General features: G+C 40.1%; 1 protein-coding gene across 5 annotated transcripts in view; it reads right to left on the bottom strand.

Moving 5' to 3' along the window:
* The window catches only part of mRNA-cap (RNA guanylyltransferase and 5'-phosphatase mRNA capping enzyme), a 548,400-nt gene that overhangs the window by 470,011 nt on the left and 57,189 nt on the right, over positions 1-21,200 (bottom strand). For 2 of the 5 annotated variants that reach the window (XM_090376082.1, XM_090376083.1), the window contains one exon: positions 10,242-10,434. The exons of the other annotated variants lie outside the window; for them this stretch is intronic. The gene's annotated coding sequence lies outside the window, so the exon portion shown is untranslated. The remainder of the gene's footprint in view (positions 1-10,241; positions 10,435-21,200) is intronic. 5 annotated transcript variants of the gene reach the window in all.

Genomic DNA, 21,200 nt, shown 5'->3' with positions numbered 1-21,200 from the left:
ACGCCTAAGATAGGACCTGTCTGTTTGCTCCTCCTCCAGTTGATGGAGGCTGTGTAGTAACTTAAACTATTATAAACCTCCTTTCCTGAAATTAAAACCCATTCCTTTGCTTTTAACAACTGATGCCTCTCTTCTGTTCATCCAACTTAGAACTCCACAATCACTCCTACTAATGGTCCCTGTACTGTCAAAACTCTATGATGTCATGTGGTTCATGGATGATGATGATCAAGTCTAGAATATTCATAGGTACTGGTACAAGCCGGCCTTTGAATTTCATCAAACTACTAGCCTGAAAGCAATGTATTTCAGTGATTAACTACTTCCCAGATAAAGAAAATTTTTCCACAATCCATTCTATATTTCTTCTGTCTTATTTTGAATTTATATCTCCTGCTTCAATCATCATTAATATGTTAAAATATTGCCTTCACTCATTTTACTGTCACTACTCAGTCACGTGAACTTCAGTTAGATCTGTGCTAAGGTATCTGGTTACCAGGTTCTGTAGCCCACATAGCTGAAGTCTCACCTAGTATAGACAACTGTATGCAAATCTCACCAGAAGTATTGCTCGTCTTTCTTTATGTGTGGCCTCCATACCTAGTTGTTGTTGTTGTTGGGGTTTAAAGTGCAATGGCTACTTAGGCCATATTGCACTTATGGAAGTGATGCATACAGTCTGTGTTTGTTGACTTAGAAGCAGTTAAATACGGTTATACAATCTTATTCGTTTTAGAAAGGAGAAGAATTCTGCAAGATTTGAATTTTCACCTATGATATGGCGAAGTGACAAAGGTTCCTTTAAATTTGACAGAGATTTGAAAGACATTAGTCGAGCATTATTATATAGAGTACAGTCCAGAAGTATGTGTTTGACTGTGAGTGGTGTATGACAATGATTACACTGGGGAGGATCATTTCCTGACAAAAGAAACAGATGGGTTAAATGAGTATGGCCGATTCTGGCTCTGGCTAGAATTACTACTTCTTGTCTATTTGCTATAGAGCTAGAAGCCCATAATTTTGGTCAGGGTTTTATTTGGAATAGTTTATTATGGAATTGTGTTTACCACTGAAGAGTCCATTGATCTTTACATATTCTTTGTATATTCATTTTATAATCTGTGACGGGTACTAGAGAATTCGTTGGGGCTGGGCTGGATGGATTTTTGGCAGCACCATCTGCAATTTCATTCCCTGGTATACCGGTATGGCCTGGGATCCAGCAGAAGATAATCTTTTGCTGATGCTCTCTAAGACGTATTAACTGTGTTTTGATGAGCTTTAATATCGGATGAGTAGGTGGGGAATTGTTTTGCAATGCTAATACGGAACCTTGCGAGTCTGTGTATATTATGCTCTTTTGAATTGACATATGGAAGACATTTTCTAATGCAAGCTTTATGGCAAATAATTCAGTTGTGTAGCTACTACACTCTGTCGGAAGAGATTGAGAAACTATTTTATCAGGGAGCACCACTGCTGCACCCGATCCACTCTCGGATTTCGATCCATCTGTATATATTTTAGCGAAGTCAGGATATTGTTGAGCATGTTCAGTGTGCAGCTGTTGGATGGTAAAGTCTGATAGAGATTGTTTACCCCACTGATGGAAATACTTGTCACAACATGGCGTGATGACAGGCCATGGAGGGTCAGGATCTATAGGATCTTGCAAGATTTTATCAAAGTGTATATCCCAATCTTCTGTTAGATGTTTTAGCCTAATACCAGCGGCCGAACTGTCTGTGGTTTGTTTCTATACAGGGTCATATACAGCGGATCATGAAGTATTGACCAATTTGGATGGGTTACCTGGCTGTGGATCTTGATTGCATAGTTTAACAGCAACATCTTTCTCCTGATATTTAGAGGAGGTTCATGGGCTTCGATATATAAACTTTGCACTGGAGATGTTCTGAACGCACCTAATGCTGATCTAAGAGCTGAATGTTGGATAGGGTTGAGGCGAGATAAAACACTCTCCCTAGCAGAATCAAAAACAGGCACCCCGTAGTCCAGGCGTGATCTAATTATGGTTCTGTATAGGTGAAGCAGGGTGTAACGATCTGCTCCCCATGTTGTCGCTAATAAAACTCTGAGTATGTTCAGTTTCTTTTGACAGTTTGTCCGGAGATATTCAACGTGTTTTTGGAAGTTTAACTTGCTGTCGAAAAATAATCCCAGTAAACGAATACAATTAGCTATGGGAAGAGGATGGTTATTCAAGTGGAGCTCGGGTTCAGGATGCATATTGCGTCTGTTACAGAAGTGTATGGCAGCAGATTTCTGGCTGGATAGTCTATAACCATTTTGTGTCATCCATGTCAGGATGCGATTAATTGATATTTGTAGCTGGCGTTCAATATAATGCATGTTTTGAGAATGACAGGATATTGAGAGATCGTCTGCAAAGAGGTAGGAATCTACAGTTTTCGGAATGAGTTCAATTATGTGATTCATTCTCATTGCAAATAAAGTGGCACTGAGAACCGACCCTTGCGGAATTCCTTCTTCTTGGGTATAGATCTTAGAGAGGGTTCCCCGGTAACGAACTTGAAAGGATCTCTGATGTAGAAAATTTTTGATAAAGTATGATAGATTACCTCTCAGGCCAAGAGAATGCAGATCTTTTAAGAGGCCGAATTGCCATGTAGTGTCAAAGGCTTAGACAGCTGGTAAGGGATATTGGTCTGTAATTTTGCGGAACAGAATGGTCTTTGCCGGGCTTTGCAATTGCTAGTACATAAGAATGACTCCAGGAACTTGGGAAGGAATGTTCGGAAAAAATGCGATTGAAAAATATGAGCAGTAATGAGAGTGATCTCTGATCCAAATTTCGCAACATTATATAGTATATCCCATCTGGGCCAGCAGCACTGTTTCTTGAGTTGTTAAGGGATTGTTGCAGCTCAAGCATGGTAAATGGTTTATTATAAGGTAAAGTGGAATTGTCAGTGAAATTTAGTCTGGATTTCTCTGCAATTGTTTTAAGTTTTTGAAATGTTTGATCATAGGCGACAGAAGAGGACAACTGAGAAAATGTGGTTCCCAGTGCATTTGATATTTCTGCAGGGGTAGAAAGCTCCTGTCCATTCCAGTTCATTAGTGGGGTGGATAAAGGAGGGGATTTACTGTTTAAACATTTTATTTTTCTCCAGATTAATCTAATATCAGTATTTTTATTTACTGACGAGGCGAATTTAATCCAATTTTCTTTTTTCGCTTTACGTCTGATGTAACGAGCTTTTGCTCTAAGACGTTTATAACTAATAAGATTGGAGGTGGTTGGGTGTTTGCGGAAAAGGTTCCACGCTTTGTTTTTCTCTTTTTTCGCATGGTTGCAGTCTTCATTCCACCAATAATTTGTTTTTCGTCTATTTCTTACTTGATATTGAGGAATGGTAGCGGATGCGGCTGACAGAATTTGATTTGTGATGTGCTCAGTAACACTGTCGATGGAACAGGACTGAATAATGTAGTTGTCAAATGATATGTGCGTTCTGTATTTTATCCAGTCAGCTCTTGAGAGTTTCCATTTCATTGGATTTTCTGTTGGGAAGGAACAGGATGTTTGAATTTTGCAGATTATGGGATAGTGGTCACTGCTATAAGGATCGCTTAGAGTTACCCACTCTATACTTGGAAAGAGGATTGGGGAACAAATGGTAAGGTCTATTGTAGAAGTTGAACCTGTAGGGAGATGGATATATGTGGGAGTGCCAGTATTTAGTAAAGTTAAATTTTGCCTGTCTATCAACATTTCAATAAGCTTCCCTCGTTTGTCTGATATAGGTGAACCCCATATTGGATGGTGGGCATTAAAGTCTCCTAGGATACAAAAGGGAGATGGTAACTGCAAGACAAGATCTTCGATTTCTTGAATGGTATATTGATGATTTGGTGGAAGATAGATTGAAACCAGTGTCAGTGTAATACCATTTACAACGCGAGTGGCAACAGCTTCTAAGGAGGTTTGTAAATGGATGCGTCTGGAGGGGATGCTTGAATCCACGAGTATTGCTACTCCTCCGTGAGCACTGTTAGTGCCAGCTCTGTCTTGTCTAAACAAGGTATAATTTTTGATTTTGATTGAGTTCTGAGGTGTCAAATTCGTTTCCTGCAAGCATATTGCAAGAGGTCGGTATTTTTTTTTTTTTTTTTAGTAGAGGCATTTGATGCAAGAAAGCAAGCTTATGCAGCATCAGCCAAAAAAAAAAAAAAAAAAAAAAAAAAACCACTTCCACTTCACCCCTCTGTTCGTTCAAAATACCTGTCCAGCTGAGCCTTAAACTTATTTAGGCTATCAACCTCCACCACAAGGGATGGAAGTCTGTTCCACCAACCAACCACCCGCTGGCTAAAGGCAAATTTCCGCACGTCTATCCTACATCTGTCTTTCCTCAATTTGAATTTATGCCCTCTCAGGTGATTATTCTGAGCTAGAGGAAGAATCCCATCAGCATTGAGCATGCTTAAACCATTCAAGGCTTTATACACCTCTATCAGATCACCTCGCTGGTGCCTAGTCTCCAGACACTGTAATTTGCAAAACTTAAGCCTTTCTTCGTAAGAGCACCCCTTTGTTCCATTCACTAATCTTGTTGCCCTTCTCTGTACTCGTTCCAACAGCTCTACATCCTTCTTGAAATGAGGCCTCCAGACCTGTATACAGTACTCTAGGTGTGGCCTGACCATCACCTTATACAATGGAATAATCACCTCCTTATCCCTGCTGGAAAAATTCCTGTATATCATTGACAATACTCCATGAGCTACTCTTGCAGCCCGTCTGCACTGCTCAGAGAACTTCATATCTGCCTGCACAACCACCCCCAAGTCCCTTTCATTCTCTACCACTGTCAGTGTTGTACCACAGAGTTGATACGTTGCTCTGGGGTTGCTGTTTCCCATGTGTAGTACTTTACATTTGTCAATGTTAAACTTCATTTGCCACCTCTCAGCCCATCTGCTCAACCTTTCCAGGTCCTGTTGCAGCAGCATAGTGTCAGTAGTGTCCTTGACAACCCTGCCAACCTTTGTATCGTCTGCAAACTTGGACATTAATCCCGATATACCATCATCAATATCATTTATAAATACAGAAAACAATAATGGACCCAACACTGAGCCCTGAGGGACTCCACTAATAACATCAGTCCACGATGAGCAGTGTCCATTGATTACCACTCTCTGTCTTCTCCCCCTCAACCACCCCTTTATCCATAGCAGCAATTTGCCTCCAATGTCACACTGCTCCAATTTGTGTAGCAGTCTTCCATGTGCAACAGTATCAAAAGCCTTTCTAAGATCCAAGTATATAATATCAAAGTTATTCCCTGCATCCAGTTCTTTTGTGACTGCATCATAGTATCCAATCAAGTTGGTCAGGCAAGACTTCCCCTTAACAAAACCATGCTGTGTCTGAGCTATAACTGAAGTCTTGTCTAAATGATCCTGCAGTGCTTCTTTAACCAGTGCCTCCATTAATTTTCCTGGAACAGAAGTTAAGCTCACAGGTCTATAATTACTTGTGTCAGCCTTTGATCCTCCTTTGTGAATTGGGGTCACATTTGCACATTTCCAGTCTATGGGTACCTCCCCTGAGTCCAAGGAAGCTCTCATAATTATGGCTAAGGGTTTGCTTACTTCCTTTGCTGCCTCCTTTAATATAACTGGATAGATCCCATCCACCCCGGGTGCCTTTCTTGTGTTTATCTTCAACAGTTTCTCCTCCACTTTACTCCCAGTTATTTCAAGATTCTGTAACTTACTGCTAGAGTTGAATACACCTCTGGCATTCCCCTCGCTGAATAACTCCTCATGTGTGAATGTCGATGCAAAATATTCATTTAGTTTGTTAGCTACCTGAGCAGGATCATCAACAGTTGACCCAACGATATCAAGTGGACCAATCTGATTCATCCCCTTCCTTCTACAGTTTACATAAGTAAAGAACTCTTTGCTGTTTTTCTTTGCATCCCTTGCCAAAGATTTCTCGTAATCTGCCTTCGCCTGCCTAACCTCCTTTGTAACTTGGTTGCATATCAACTTGTATCTATCATAGGTTTCTGTGTCATGTGTTAATTTGTAAGTATCCCATGCATTTTTCTTCTCTGCCATATGCCTCATTAGTTCATCTGACATCCATTTTGGCCTAAACCTTGAACAATATTTCTTAGTTGGTATGTAAAGCCTAGTAGCTTCCAAGATAAGTTCTTTGAATGCTTCCCATTTTGAATTTGCTGTTGGTAACATCATCAGTTGGTCCCACTGTATAGAATTTAAATACTGTCTCAGTCCATCGTAGTCGCCTTTACGGAAGCAATAACCCTTCCCTTTACCCCTAATGGTAGTTACCTCTTTGAGTAAATTCCACTTCAGCACACTGTGATCACTGCCACCTAGTGTTTCATTTATCTGCAGATTCTTAATGCATGAAGAATCACTGCTAATAATCAAATCAAGAGTATTACTCCCTCTAGTTGCCTCCCGAACATGCTGATGTAGAAAACAATCATCCAATAAATCCACAAAAGCCCTGCTAGTGTGTGAGTATCCAGCCCCCAAATTCCAGTCAATATCTGGGAAATTAAAATCTCCCATTATAAGACACTCTGATTTACTGGCCCACTCTATTTCCCTGTACAGTTCCTTATTATACTCATCAGAGTCATTAGGCCTATAGCACACTCCTACTCTCAATTTTGATCTCCCAATGTTTATGTCACACCAAACTGACTCCACACTGCACTGTCCAGCGATGTCGACTGGCTTCACTTCCTTGGTTTTTATGTGTTTCTTAACTAATAGCATAACACCTCCCCCCTTCCTTTCCTGTCTATCCTTTCTGTAGACGTTGTACTCCCCAAATTGCAGTTCCGCATCCCTTATATCTGTGTGACACCACGTCTCTGATATCCCAACAATATCTGCCTTCGATGTTTTGAGCAATACCTCAAATTCATCAAATTTATTTACTAAACTCCTAGCATTGGTGTACACGCAAGTATACCTGCACCTGTTTCTATTCTTAGCTACCCTAACACAACCCATGTGTTTACTTGTACCGCAATGGCTTCCAGCAGTCTCTGAAATACCATGCATCTTGTTTTTCAGGCTTCTGCTCATTCTAATAGAAGCAGTGCAAGAATCTCTTTCACCTCTGCCAGTGGCTACTGTCAATCTATTGGTCTTTGTCTCCCCCCAAGCTAGCAGTTTTCCGACCCACCTAACACTGCCTCGATAGCATCAGCAAATATTCTTGCACCCTTTCTATTTAAGTGTATCCCATCCCTGTAGAAGCAATCTCTCCTGTTAACAAGTACAGTCCAGGCTGAAAAAAATTCTACCCCTTGAGCCTTGCACAATCTTTCCAGGGCCGAATTGATCGACAAGGCTCTCATCATATACTCCCTCCTATCATGTCTGGGCAGAATTGCAGACACTTTCAAATTCAACCCTAATTCACGGCTTTTTTTCATCAGTGACCTGTACTTGTTAAGTAATTCTGCCGGTCTCCTACTCTTAATATCATTAGTGCCAACGTGTACAACTATATCACCTTTTGTGCCCTTAAAAGATGATATCTGCTCTACAACATCATCAACCTTTGCCCCTGGCAGACATACCCTGGTCCTGTTCCACCTATCTTTTTTACAAAGCATGTTCCCCGTTTCCCTGACAATAGAGTCACCAACAACTACTAGTTCCTTCGGGACCAGCGCATTCTGCCTTGGGGGTTGCCTCTGTGTCACGCGATGCCCAAGTGCAAGCTCTGGCGTTGATGTGGGCAGCTGAGAGCTTGATGGGCCCCTCAATTTAGTTTCTTCAAGGGCATCCACCCTGTCCTTCAAGCTCTCATATAGGCCCATAAGAACGCCGAGTTGTTGCCTGATATCGATACACTCCTTGCATCGCGCACACACAAAGACATCCCCCTTGGCAGTATCATGTCCCGTACCCGATTGCTCTGCAAACATCAAGCAAACAGTGCATTTTATAAGGCTGTGAGTCAGAGGACAACTGCCCCCCTCAGTTCTGCTCTGAGCCACAGCACTTCCATTAGCTTGAGCCTTTTGCTTTGCTGCTCTGGTCTGAGTCATGATTCTATTAATTTATTAATTAATTATGTTATGTTATTAATTATATTACGTTTGTAATCTAAGTCGTTATATGTATTTATTTAAACGTACAATTTAACTGCTAACGAAGTTCAACTAACGCTATCTAGTACGGTATATAACCTACGGTATATCTATTGGTGAATTAATTCATGGATATCATCGATGTTGCTGCGAAGGCCTCTACAGTTCCACTGGATGATCTGTTCCATTATTTGGATTTGAAAGAGGGAGATGAATCTGACTGCTTTTTATAAGTGGGTTGTTTGTGACGATCCAGCTTAGGTTTTTCTTTTCTGGGGAAGTTGGGGCATGTTGAATTATTGCTATCTTCCATTTCATCATCTGCATGTAATTCAAGAAGGTCTTGAGTCGTCATATCGTCAGTATCCATCCTTGTTGAGGGTGGTTGATTAACCTCGACAGGATCTGATTTTTGAGGTTTTTCTGTTACTTTACCTTGGGTTATGATTTGGGTTGGAACTGTGATAGGTGTATTCGTACTTTGATCAACTGCGTTTGGCTTTGATGTAGGCTGGGTCGATAGAACTGATCGAGCCCAGTCTGCAATCGATTTATCTGGAGAGAGTGACACTTCTGTCTGACATGCTACTGATTGGTGAGAGTGGATAATCGAGGCATAAGAGCTATTTGGCATGATTAGTTTAATTTGTTTCCTAGCTTCTTGATAGGAGACTTTATTTTCAGTCTTATATTTTTGAATTTTTTTGCCTATCTTCCAGAGATCACATTCTTTAGAGTATGCTGGATGGCTTCCCCTGCAATTAGGACACTGTGGAGTTTGTGCTTTGCATTCTAACTGGGTATGAGTTGTGGAGCCACAGTTTGGACATGTTGGAACGCCACGGCATGCTGTCTGGGAGTGACCAAATTTCTGGCATTTGTAGCATCTTAGGGGATTTGGGATAAAGGGTCGAACACGGCAATTCAAGTAATCTGCTTTGACTGATGCTGGTAGATTCGGTGTATTGAAAGTTAGAATTATGTTACGTGTTGGGACTAAGGTACCATCTTTTCGTATCATGATTCTTTTTGCATGAGTTACATTTTGTGTCTTTAGTTCTTGTACTATTTCTTCTTCAGACACGTTCAGTAGAACCCACTCAGTAATCACTCCTTTGGATGAATTCAGGGTGTTATGTGGAGTGACTTGTATTGGAATTCCGCTTAAAGTAGTGAGTTTCAGTAGTTGTTCAGAGTGTCTTGGGAGAGAAGTCTCTATTAACAAGTCCCCGGATTGGAGACGTTTCACCATTTTTGGTGATGATGCTGCATGTTCAAGGCATCGTTGGATGATGAAAGGGGAGAGCTTGCTAACAGGCTGTGCCGACAGAGAATGGATAATCAGGAAGGCTGGTGATTCCTGTCTGCCTGCATCTTTTTTCATTCTCTTCGAGGTAGAGAAGTCATGGTCGGGTTCACGATTGTCATGTTGAGCACTCTTGGGCTCTAGACGTGGAAATTCATTCGTTTCCATTTCTGCTCCTTTTAGCCCCGAGGGTTGATTTATCCCCCGGGTTACCGGCCCCGCCACGTGGAGGCAGGAGCGGTGCCACCAGTGACCAAGCGATAAAAGGTTAGTGGTTAGTGTGTTAGAAAAGTAGTTATATATACAAAAGAAAGGTGTCTTTCCTTTCTTGTAGGAGGCTTCCTTCTTTATTTACAAAGAGCCAGAAAATAAATAACTTTGAAAGTAAAGCCTTTGGAAATCTCTTTATCAACTTCTCTTTAGAAAAAAGCTTTCAAATTCGCTCTGTAAATCGCTAGATCACTCGCTTGGCACTCGGGGCCTCCATACCTAGATGTATTGTTCCAAGTGTAGTCCAACAACTGCCTTATAGCAGAATTTAAAACCTAACACTCGGCAAATAATTGTTCCATAAATCAATGACAGGACACCATGGGCACCCTCCTTGCTACCTTCTAGATTGCACATTGAACTCCATGTCTATGTGAATCATAATCCTGAAATCCCTTTTTCCCCTCTACCCTTTTCTAATTCGGCCCTTCCTAGTGTATAAGTTGTTGTGGGACTGCTATTTCCTAAGAGCAAAATGTCACATTTTGCAACACAGAAACATAGTTGCCACTTACCTGACCATCTCTGAATCCAACTCAAGTCATCCTGAAGGGATGCTGTTTGGCATTGATAATTAACTTGTGCAATAATCTTCACTCCATCAGAAAATCTAACATCATGCTTGTATCCCTTTCTTCAATATCATCTAAGAAAATCAGAAACGAGTGGACCCACTTCCAATCCACGAGGGCCCACTTCTAGTCCCTTCTGGAAAAAGCAACCATAAATTACAATTATTTGCCTCCTGCCTCTTAATTCATCTTAGGATCTCACCCATAATACTAGTATGTTCTAGCTTATATAACAAACTCTCATAAAGAAACAAGTCAGACTTTGCTAAAATCCAAATAAACAATGTCAGAGTTATTTCCTATATCCAACACATGAGTCACTCTGTCATAATATTTTACTAGGTGAGTTAAACAAGATTTTTATTTTTCAAAACAATGCCAAGCTCCCTTGAAAATACCATTTGGTATTTGGATGAACGTGTATTGCATTCTTAATAATCACTTCCATTATTTTATCTTACCACTTAAGCTAGACTGAAGTTCCCAGTTTGTTCTGCGGAATATGTTCATGGAATGTCAATATATGGACTTTTTGAATCCAAGTGAATGACTCCTGAATCCAGTGAAACCCTCATAATTAACCTTAATTATCTGCATTTTCTTGCCACTTCCTTGAAAATAACTGGGTGTAGGTCATGAAATGTCATCCATCATACAGGCCTTGGCTTGAAGCTCAAATATGTTTTTACTAAATAATCCTTTGCAATCAACATATCACTGATTTAAGAGTGCTCCGGATCATCAGCACATTTTTCCATGCCATGTAGGAAATTATCAATAAAGAGCAAAGTGATGTACTCATTCAGTTCATCAGTTGAGTTATCAATGACTACCACATCATTATGGGTTCAATCTGATTTGCTGCTTTCTTCTTATTTTTGTGTAGTACTCCTCACTCCCTTCCCCACCTTTTTTTCTTTTGTCTCTGACTTTTTCAGCCTTACCACTACTGAGATAATACTCCAAATCATGTTATGACTATTATATGCTTCAGAGCTTTTCACTGTTCTCTAACTGTTCCACCCTCCCCACTCCTATTAACTAGCCAGTTCTTTATTTATTCACTTTGGTTATCATCCATATGTCACTTTCTAAAATCCATTTTCTTAATGGTATGCCAGCAACTTTAGTTATTCAACTATTAACCAATCTTCCATCTCCACATGATGTCTTCCTAGCTAATACAGACTATGAAACATGAGGGTTGCATGATTCCCTCTCCTGAATTGAAATCCCTACCCTTAGGTTATATCCTAAGACCTCACTCGTAATTGCTCACTTCATCACTCCATAAATCACTCCCTGCTAAGGGATCCTATACTGGTCCTGTACCAAATGACAAAATCTGATGCATGGAAAATCAGGATCACAATATTATTATTCCTGGAATTTCTCTAACAAGATTTTTAAATCAATTAGATAACAATACAGAGCCTCTGTAGCCGAGTGGTCAGGAGCGGGAGTGCAGTAGCACACGCTCTGAGTAAACCAGGGTTCAAGCCCCTGACTGCTGAATACGGTCGATCCGCCAACCTGCACTAGACCAGCGTGGCAGATTATGGTCCATTTCCCTCAGCATGAATTGTTGAGGAGGCTTCCATCCTGCAGTAGGTTGATAACAGCTGCACTTTACTTTTTTTTTTACAGAGTAGGATAGAATTACATTACAGGATATGTGCAATAGGATCAGGGTATGTTTGCCAGGGGTAAAATTTGATGACACTGTAGAGCAGTTATCTTTTAAAGGCATAAAAGGTGATACTGTTCAACACGTTGGCACTAATGATATTAAGAGTATGAGATCTGCTGATTTATTAAGTATAGCATAATGCTGAGAAAACATTGGGCATTAGGGTTGAATTTGAAAGTGTCTGCAATTCTGCCCAGACAATAGGAGGGAGTACATGATGAGAACCTTTTCAATCAATTCGGATGTGGAGAGATTATGCGAGGCTCGTTGGGGCAGGATTTTTCCCAGCATGGTCTGTGCTTGTTAACAGGAGAGACTGCTTCTACATGGATGGGATACACTCAAATAGAAAGGGTGCAAGTACATTTGCTGATATGATTAAAGAGGCCTGTGTGCTCTTAGATTCATTATTAATATCGAATTACTGTGGACACAGAGCAAAACAGACAGAATAAAATTATGAAAAGTTTAGTAATAGGAAAAACACAGACAGGGCGGTGGAGATGATATCTCCACCACCCTCAGGCTGTGTTTAACAGGTGGTGCAATTATGCTCAACGACTCCCTTTACCAACAGGTACACGGCACAGCCATGGGTTCCCCAGTTAGTTCAGTTACGGCAAATATCACAATAGAGGAATTAGAGGGCTGTGCATTTACGAATGTACTAGATTCCATTACCTTTTGGTGTCACTACGTGGATGATGTGTTTGTGGTTATCCCCAGAAATTCGTGTGACCGACTCAGACCACCTCAATTCTCTGTCGCCTTTCATAAAATTCACCATACAGCTAGAATCTGACAACACCATACCATACTTAGACACCCTTGTCCAACACAAGGGCATGCGCTTGAAGACAACTGTCTATCATAAACCAATGCATGCTGGCCAATTTACCAACTTCTGGTCAGCACATGTGCATAGCCATCTTCTTGCCACTGCACGAACCTTGCTAACTCGTGCCTGGACCCACTCTAGTTCTGTAGATGAGAGGCACGCCGAAATTGCTAAAATCAAGGCGGATCTTACGAGGTGTGGCTATCCCATCAATACCCTTGACAGGTGTGACCTACAGACACATGGCCACGTAGCGACCAACAGAAACATCCAAGGTAATGACTCAACCGCGAGCGCCTTTATCCCATACTACCCAAACCTATCACAACAGGTTTCTAGGGTCCTAAAATCACATGGGATAAAATGCGTACAACTACCAGGCAGAAAGTTACTATCCCTCATCTCTAAAGTGAAAACACCAGTCCCCACCTTACTACAAAGTCGTCTGGTCTACCGCATCTCTTGCCATGACTGCACTAGCTGCTACATTGAGGAAACTGGGAGACTGTTCAGAAAACTTATTTCGGAACACGAAAGAGAAATCCACTTAGTGGATGTAGAACACTCTGCTATTGCCGAACATGTTTGGGCAATCCACCACAACATTGACCCACACTGCGATGTCGTGATTGTGGATAGGTCCCGCCACTATCGACAACGCGCCTGGTTGAAGTTGTTGAACATCACATGCTCTAATACCTTGGTCAACAGGAGCAGTGGATGTCGTGTCCACCCTATCATCGAAACAACCATTTTGATTAATGACAAACGCTGGCAACGTTCACATGCATCACAGCCACAGGCTTCAACATCCAACAATTAATCACAACGTTCATGTACATGATTGGCAGTACACGCCCTTATGTTCCACTCTTAACTGTCAGTTTGACTGAGGAAGGTTAACAAAAATAACCGAAAGCTTTTTGTATGTATCTAATCTAATGTATGTGTTTTTCCTATTATTAAACTTGGCATCATTTATTCTGCCTCCATTTCGCTCTGTTTGTTTGTTTGTTTTGGTTTTTAGGAGCATTAGCAACTAAGGCCATATTGCTCCAGGGATATGCGGTGGTCAATCCCTGACCTTTCCGCATCCTCCGTATTTGGTGGTGACGGGCTCGAACCCTGGTCTAATCAAGAAGCGTGTGCTATGCACTGCTGCTCCTTCCCACCTGGCTATGGAGGCGCATTTCGCTCTGTGTCCAAAGTAATTTGATATTAACATTTGCTGATGCTATTGAGGCAGTGTTGAGTGGGTCGGAAAACTGCTAACTTAGGTGGATACACAGACTAATGGATTAACAATGGCCACAGGCAGAGGTGAGAGTGATTCTTGCACTTCTACTGGAATGAGCAGCAGCCTTGAAAGCGAGGTGCTAGTGATTTCAAGAACTGCTGGGAAACGTAAATACAAGAGGCATGTTACGCTAACTAAGAGTAAGAACACTTGCATGCACAATGCCAAGAGTATCAAGAGTATAGTAAGTATTTGAAGTGCTGGTCAAAACATCAAATGCAGATAATGAGATTTTGGAGACATGGTGTCATTCAAATATAAGGAATACAGTTGAGAAAGGAGACAGCCGTCTCCAAAAACTTCGGATTTCTGGTATTTTAACTTATTTTAAAGATTTTAGCGTTGTTGTTTTTAACTGTTTTAACCGATTTTATTTCTTTTAGTACTTATTGTAATAGTCCAGTTCACTGTATTATTTTATATTAAATATTTAATTACCTGGCTGGTGTTTGAGTATTAATTTTCTTGAATATGGAATTTCCCAGCCCCATAGGCTTATTTGAGGATATAAGGAATACAGAATTTGAATATGGGGAAGTACAATGTATAGAGACAGGATTGGGGGGAGGGGGGTTAGAAGCATATTAAATCTAAGGCAGGGGCAACGGGTCAACATTGGTAACCAGTGCAATGTTGAGTCAGTTTGGTGTAACATAAGCACAGGGAAAACAAAATTGAGAACAGGAGTGTGTTATAGGCTTAATGACTCTGACCAGTACAACAAACAGCTGTACAGAAAAATAGAATGGGCCAGAAAATCAGAATGTCTTATAATGGAGGATGTAAACTTTCGAGATATTGACTGGAACTTGTGGATTGGTCAATTACAGACCAGTAAGACTTTTGTGGATTTCTTGGATGACTTTTCTACAGCAGGCTGTTAAAGAAGCAACAAGAGGGAGTAATACAGGCTGGCCTCGATTAACACGATTAATTCATCCTGCAAACGCGTTAGTTGAATATAATAACCAATAGGAAAAATTATAATTGGTCTTTGACCAATGAATGTCCATAAAGAATTTTAAAAATACCTTTTAAATAACTTTTTAACTGTATACAATGTAAACGATAATGAAAATAATTATGGAATTAAATGTTTATTGCATAAAACAGTGGTTCCCAAACTGCGCGCCGAATATTTTAAATTTGAAGGAAACACTGTGATACTCGACATCTGTCGAACACTGCGCAAACTACTAGCTCGAGGTAGTTCTCAGTTTCAACATTTCTTATTAAGTTTTTGGATCTAACTACTAAACAGAGCTGTTAGGTATTTCTTTTGGTCTGGGTGTGCCTTGAAAAAAATTACTGAGCAGGTGCCATGAACTGAGAAAGTTTAGGAACCTCTGAGACATAAAATACACAATGAAGAAATGACTGCTGCAGAAATATTTGAACAGTGTTGACTTTCTCATTTCATCAATCAATTTCCAATAGCCAGCAACAATCTTCTCTGGACCCTGGCAAAATAAATATCGCAGAGAACCACACCACCTTTTATTTGAGGTTCTCTGCGATACGAAAGATTTCATCTAGTTCTTTTACCATTATCTCCTTCGCCGTAACATTTTCATCTGGCTCATTTAAAAATTTGAATTTTTAAATGCAAGTGTGCATTGACTTTATTAGCGGGAGACAAACAAGTAACACGTCTTCTTCCGATGGTTGATGGAACACGCCAAGGCGGGAAAAACATTTGTTTATTGACTCGTGGTAAGCTTAACGCACATTTCAAATCATTTTCAACTATTGCATTAAAAAAAAAAAAAAAAAAATCGCGTTAACTGGAAATTTGCATTGTGTAAAGTGAAAAATAGTGAAAAATTTTTTTCAAATAGCGGTAACTGAAAAACGCGTTATCGAACTTGCGTTATGCGAGGCCTGGCTGTACTCTTCGTCTCATTATCAGCAGAGATTATTCATGCATTAAGAATCTACAGATAAAAGAATCACTAGATGACAGTAATCAGTGTATTGATTTGGGTCTTACTTAAAACCCCAGGGGCTCACATCTGGTGAGTATGGGCTTGGCATACCCAGGGTCCTGAGTTGGATATCATCATTCTTCTTCTCCTCTTTCTTGGTGATTCCCTTCTACTTTTGACACTCTCTCTCTCTCTCTCTCTCTCTCTCTCTCTCTCTCTCTCTCTCTCTCTCTCTCTCTCTCTCAGGGTAACTCGGGGAATTTTTTTTTGGCTGGTGCAGCATAAGCCTCAGGCTTCCTTGCACCATGTAGCTAATAATAATAATAAAGATGTAACTACCATCAAAGGCAAAGGGATAGATTGTTGCCTTCATAAAGGTGACTTTCAGACAGTTTTTAAATTCTATACATTGGAACCAAATGATGATATTACCATCAGCAAACTCTATATGTGAAGCTTGTTGTTTGTTATTTGGTTTTTAGAGGCATTAGCAACTAAGGCCATATTGCTCCGGGATATGCGGTGGTCATTCCCTGACCTTTCCGCATCCTCCGTATTTGGTGGTGACGATATGTGAAGCATTCAAGGAATTAATCATAGAAGCTACTAGGCTTTTCATACCAACTAAAAAACACTCTTCAACCTAAATGGATGTCAGATGAACTGATGAAACTCATGGCAGAGAAGAAAAGTGCATGGGAATAGGTCAAAACAGAAGCCTATGGTAGATATAAACGACTGTGTAATCAGAGTCAAAAAGGAGGTCAGACAGGTGAATGCAGATTAAAAGAAATCTTTGGCAAATGATGCAAAGAAAAACAGCAGACCTCATTACTTATGTAAACCAGTGGGTAGTTGGTTGGCGGAACAGACTTCCATCCCTTGTTGTGGAAGTTGATAGCCTAAATAAATTTAAGGCTCAGCTGGACAGGTATTTCGAACGAACAGAGGGGTGAAATGGGTGTGTTTTTTTTTTTGTTTTTTTTGGCTGATGCTGCATAAGCTTGCTTTCTTGCACATCATATGCCTCTACTAATGCTAATCCCTAAAAGGTAGGGGGTAAATCAAATTGGTCCACTTGATACTGATGGTTCGACTGTTAATGATCCTGCTCAGGTTTCTAACAAACTGAATAAGTATTTTGCATCTACATTCACACATGAGGAATTCTTCAGGGAAGGATATGCCAAAAGTTTATCTAACACTAACAGGGAGTTAAATGAATTTTTAATAACTAAGAGGAAAGTGCAAGGTAAATTGAAGTTTAACATGAAAGGAACCTGGAGTAGATGGGATCTATCCAATTATATTAAGGCAAGCAGCAAAGTAAGCAAGCAAACCCTTAGCCATAATTATGAGAGCAACCTTGAATTCAGGGGAGTTCTGGCAGACTGGATATGTACAAATGTATCCCAAATTCACAAAGGGGATAAAAGGATGACATGAGCAATCACAGACCTGTTATTTTAACTTCTGATCCAGAGAAAATAATGGAGTCACGGATTTTTGGTGGTGAAGGGACATTGCAATAGTATCCAATCTTGTAACGTAACCAGATACAATCAAAAGTAAAAGTTGTGCAGTAAAGTCTCTCTCTCTCTCTCTCTCTCTCTCTCTCTCTCCAGAATTAACTAGACAAGGAAAAAATTATACTTAACACAGCATGGGTTTGTTAAGGGGAAATCTTGTCTGACCAATATGATTTCTTACTATATGGTTACAAAGAAACTGAATCCAAAAAATAATTCTGATATCATATACTTCGATTTCAGGAATACTTTTAATACTGTTGCACATAAAAAGACTGCTGTACAAATTGGAGCAGTGTGGCATTTGTTACTGTGGATAAAGGGATGGTTGAGTGGGAGAAGAGAGAGATTAGTAATCAGTGGACATTGCTCCTGGTGGACTAATGTTATTATTGCAGTTCCCAGATACGGCATTGGGCCAACTATTGTTTCCTATATTTATCAATGATACTGAGATGAAGGTATATCAGGCTTGATGTGCAAGTTTGCAGATGATACAAAGGTTGGTTAATGGAAGTAATGTCAGTTAACAAAAAAAAAAAAGGTAAACTGCAGCTATTATCAACTCACTGCAGGATGGAAGCCTCCTCAACAATTCATATTGAGGGAAATGGACCATAATCTGCCACGCTGGTCCAGTGTGGGTTGGCAGATCGACCGTATTTAGCAGTCAAGGGCTTGATCCTGGCCTACTCAAAGAGCGTGTGCTAATGCGTGTCTGTTGTTATTTGGTATTTTAGGAGCATTAGCAACTAAGGCCATATTGCTCTGGGATATGCGGTGGTCATTCCCTGACCTTTCTGCATCCTCCGTATTTTGTGGTGACTGGCTCGAACCCCAGTCTAATCAAGAAGCATGTGCTAAGCACTGCTGCTCCTTCCCTCCTGGCTACGGAGGCGCCATGTGCTAATGCACTCCCACTCCTGACCACTCTGCTACGGAGGCCTACATAATGTCAGTATGCTACTGTAACAGGATCTAGAAAAGTTAGGCGGATGGACTGAGAAATGGCAACTGACGTTTAACACTGATAAATGCAAAGTACTACATATGGGTAGCACTAACCCCAAATTAACATAATAACTGTGGTAGTACCCTCAGGGTAGTGGAAAATGAAAAAAATTTGGGGGTGAACGTGCAGTTAGATATGAAATTCTCTGAGCAGTGCAGACAGGCTGCCAGGACAGCCCATAGGATTTTGCCATTGATATACAAGAATTTTTTTTTAGCAGCAATAAGGAGGTGATTATCGCGTTGTATAAGGCAATGGTCAGGCCACATCTTGAGTACTGCATACAGGCCTCATTTTAGGAAATGATGTAAAGCTGCTAGAACAAGTACAGAGCAGGGCAACAAGATTGGTGAGCAGAACAAAGGGGGTACTCTTACCAAAAAAGGCTTCAGATCTGCAAATTGTAGCATCTGGAGACTAGGCACCTGCATGTTGATCTGACTGTGGTGTTTAAGGCTTTGAATGGATTGAGTAAGTTCAATGCTGATGAGATTATCCCTACAGCTCCGACCACACACGAGGGCACAAAAATTCAAACTGAGGAAGGATTGTTGCAGAACAGATGTGCTAAAGTTTGCCTGCAGCCAGCAAGTGGTTGATTCTGGAACAAACTTCAATCTGTTTCTGTGGAAGGTGATGGTTTAAATAAATTCAGGGAAGAATTAGACAAACTATTGGAAGGAATGAATAGGAAATGTCTTTTTTTTTTTTGGCTGATGCCATATAAACTTACTTTTTTGCATCATTTGCCACTGCTAATGCTAATCAACCAACTAGTTTTAAAAATTGACCCGCCAACATGAGTTTTCATTCCAGCTGTTACAACCAATAAAGGAAAGAATGAAATTTATCATAACTGGGCACTCACACACTTACCTAAATGATCAGTATTAATAGCTGAAAATGATGCAAGAAAGTAGGATTGTACAGCTTCCTCAAAAAAAAAAAAAAACTTTGCAGTCATGCCTGTTGTCTCTAATAATCTAATTCTCCTTAAATTTTTTCAACTATGCCCTCAAAACAACAGGTGGAAATCTGTTCCAACAATTAATCACTCTCCAGCTTAAAGCAAATTTCCATACATCTATCGTACAATGCCCTTTTCAATTTAAATCCTCTTAATTTATGATGCTGTCCGCATTTAATTTACTCAGTCCATTTAACATGTTTACAAGCATTCGTGTCAGTACAGTAAACATGTTAAATACACACATTGTGTGTATGTGTTATGGATGTTTATTGGTACATAAGCTGCAGTGCACCTATTCATGGAAATATGTTATAAACCAACTAAGACGTGTAATCACTTAATTGCTATTACAGATACCTATTTCACAATTGATGATATACTCCAATTTGTTTCAGAAAAGAAAAAATTCATTGATGTGTGCCTCATCGCTAATAATGTTATCATCGGTTCTCGAAGGAAGGAAGCCGGAGGAAGCAGGGCAGATGTTCTGCCCTGTTGATAATGAGGGCAGTCAATCAGATTATGTCTGGCTATTAAATAGGCTGAACAGCATGGATGGTGAGGAGGATCATTGCCTGTAAGCAGATGGAGGTGTGTCAGATATGTATGTCCATTCTGACTCACGTAAGTACCACTTCTCATTGCACTGTCTTAATGCTAGAGTGCCAAAGCTTTGGATCCTGTTTCAACTGATAAAGTTTATTATTGGTTTGAGTGTGCCACTAGCTTTTTTCACTGTGCAATGATTGCTGCTTGTATAATATGATTATAGTCAGAGGCAGAATGGAGACTAAATCTAAAGTTGACAGATTTTTAGCAACTTTATCAATCAGTTTGTTCTCCTTTATCCCTAAATGTGCTGGAATCAAACTAAAAAGGTCATTGATTATTGACATTATACAATTTGCAATAGCAGGCTCCTGATTTGGTTTAAAACAGGATGAACTTTATATGAAGAATTTTGCATTGCTGTAATTGAGCTGAGAGAGTCAGTGTATACCATATATTTTAAAGATGGGTAGAGATTCAGATTTTCTCAAGCCAATTTTATTGCATGTAGTTCCACTGAGAAGCTGCTATACTCAGATAGAAGGAAAGCCAAAATGACAGTAGAGGGAAATACTGCTGCTGCTCCAAAGGCTGGCATTTAACGGTACATTAAGCACTGTGCCATAATGTCATATAGGTGGACATACTTAAGAGGCCAATAAACAAATAGTGTAAAAGTAAACACACATGAAATGAACTGCTTGATTTTGCTGGCACAATAATTGAACTCCAGGCTATTGGCATCAATGATTCATTTTTTTTTTAATAGCCTGGTAGACATTTTTATTTATTTATTTTTTTTTTTTCTTGTGTTGAGTTAGGTTAGTATATATAATAAACTTTAGATGAAATTGAGTTTTGTTCTGATTTAAAGCTCACCATAAAAGTAAATGTTTCATTTACTTTTGTGGACATTTCATTTGAAAGAGTTATTAGCCCCACCCCCAGTCTTTTGCCTATATGTGCCCATTTCTCATCTGCACAATTAACTCAAACACATAAGTTGGTTAATTAACAGAGACCCCACTATGGTCAATCCAAATAAACAAAATTGTACAATAAAGTCATGACCTTTTAGCCTCGTGATGGGGA

The sequence above is a fragment of the Mastigoproctus giganteus genome, chromosome 6, assembly GCF_048544385.1.
Source record: "Mastigoproctus giganteus isolate SK-2022 chromosome 6, ASM4854438v1, whole genome shotgun sequence".
Lineage (NCBI taxonomy): Eukaryota > Metazoa > Arthropoda > Arachnida > Uropygi > Thelyphonidae > Mastigoproctus > Mastigoproctus giganteus.
The sequence above is the reverse complement of the archived record's forward strand: the minus strand, read 5'-3'. Positions and strand labels throughout refer to the sequence as shown.